Below are 2,136 nucleotides of genomic sequence, written 5' to 3'. Positions count from 1 at the left end.
TTTAGGCGTTAATTAATTGTTGTTGTTGATAAATGGGCGTGCGTACGTGCGTAGGTAATTGGGGGCACATTTGCCTCCTCTTCTCAAGGGGTGATAGCTAGATACGGCGCGCCGGAGCAAGTGGTTCGTACCCCCATTATATGCTTTTATTAATTAATGGATCGATGCAGAACGGAATGAAGGATTGTCGAAGTAAACACTATTGAAGGCACTGCTAGCGTGTGCGGGTGTTGTCGTACGTCGTCATAGGCTTTTTTTGCCTTTCACTGTGGGAATATGACATAAAATTCTCAGCGGTGTTAAAATATTGCTCCTCGATCCTCGTTCTTGATAAATTAATGTTGTTAGCGCCTATATATATGTTGCAAGTACGACTGTTGAGAACTCAGCGATTTGCAGACCGATCCACTCAGCTCTCTACAGAAGTTATCCTAAGCTGCTGCTGCTTGCGTTGCAAGCTGTACGTACAAGCCTGTTCTGTCCTACAGCCCGGATGGAAAATGAATGAATGAATTAAGCAGTAAGAACAGAGGTCTACGTAACTTGCTGGTCGCGGGTCCATTTGTGCGTACATCAGGGAACAGTTGGGCTAGAACCCCCTCGATCCGTATTAGCATAGTGATCAACGAGACCGGCCGTAAATGTACGACGGCTAGCCACAAAATTTAAAAAAAAAAAAAAGGCTGAGATAGATAGAATTAATATACGTGATTATCGGAATAGAAGGCAATAGGATTGGAGGACATTAACTATGCGCGTAATTTTGGATGCGACGAATTAGAAAGAAGCAAAAGGCCGCATGGGTGGCGACAGAAGCAGCTGCTGCTTTTTCACTGGTGGGAGTTAAAAATCGGCCAGAGTACGTACGTTGGGTAGTCGATGCGAAAGCATGAACAGAGGCATATATATATAGTCGTAAGTTGGTTTGTTTGAAGACTAGGATGAAAGAGGGGAGCTAGGAATGGCTTTGAGTGGCAAGACGAATCAAATGAGAGGAGGAGGGCTTCAATTCGAGACTTAAAAGAGTACCACCACCGAACCTCTCATTCTTTCTCGGCTAAGTGACGCTTAAATGACCTTATTGTCTCACCGCAGCTTCGCTTAATTAGAGTAGTACTCTAATACCTTATATATAAAAAGACACCAGCAATGGGGTAGGAAAATATTATTATACCAAATAAGTGATGTAAAGATCGAGAAGCCCCACTTGAAGGGTATTGTTGGCGCTGTGCGGTGATCATGTATCTGTATAAAAAGTAAAAAGAGAAGAAGATGAGGGAGAGGGGGCAGGCCAGGCCAGGCTCCTTGTTTTGGGCAACCAACCATATGCTCGCCCCTTCCCTCCGTCTCCAATTTTAGAAGCGAGGCTCATGAGTGGTGTTGGTGCTGGTTTGTATTCATATGCGTGTCGGCTTTTTGGATCATGCCCAGTTGAAAGGCCCCGCCCCCCCCCCCCCCCCCCACCCCCCAAAAAAAGACCCTAATAAAAGCTCCGTGTTAGTCTCCCGCTTGCTTTAAAGTTGATTTGGTCTTGTAGCCACTTTTTCTGGCCGTATCTTTGGTTTGGGCTAGCTCTTTTACCCCCCTCGCCCTCCCTTTCGCTTTGATGCCTGTGAATGTGGGCGTCGTCTTTCTTTATCAGGTGAAATATAACGATCATACTGCATGATAACTCATAGGACTGTTTTCAGCGAAAGTTGTTTCCATTGCAGATTCCATTAAAACTTCGATCGTTTACAAAGAATTACCCAAAGATTACAATGAAAATAAAAGAAAATACAACTCCGAGAAAATAACACAGAATTGGTTTATCAAACTCCTGCTTTGCCTGGGACTTGCCTGTGCGGGAATGCTGTTCGTGGACCACCGATTCGTAGATCGCATGAGTGTTTTAAGGGATCTCTCCTTGTTTATCGAAGTAAAGATTTTGAAAACGAATATCTATCGATGTAAGATGTCCGTTCTTCCAAAGATCAAGTCTGAGCTTGATCTCTAGGATTCACCAAATGATGCTTGTCAGATGGTGTGCAAATTCTCTCTTTTTTCTCAAATATCACCAAAGACTCAAGTATCTTCTGCTCAAAAATTGCTCCTCTGTCTTTAATTCGTGCCTTATCTCTCTCTTGTTGTGTTTGT

Source organism: Asparagus officinalis, chromosome 4 (assembly GCF_001876935.1).
Source record: "Asparagus officinalis chromosome 4, Aspof.V1, whole genome shotgun sequence".
Classification (NCBI taxonomy): domain Eukaryota; kingdom Viridiplantae; phylum Streptophyta; class Magnoliopsida; order Asparagales; family Asparagaceae; genus Asparagus; species Asparagus officinalis.
This window is presented reverse-complemented; position numbering follows the sequence as displayed.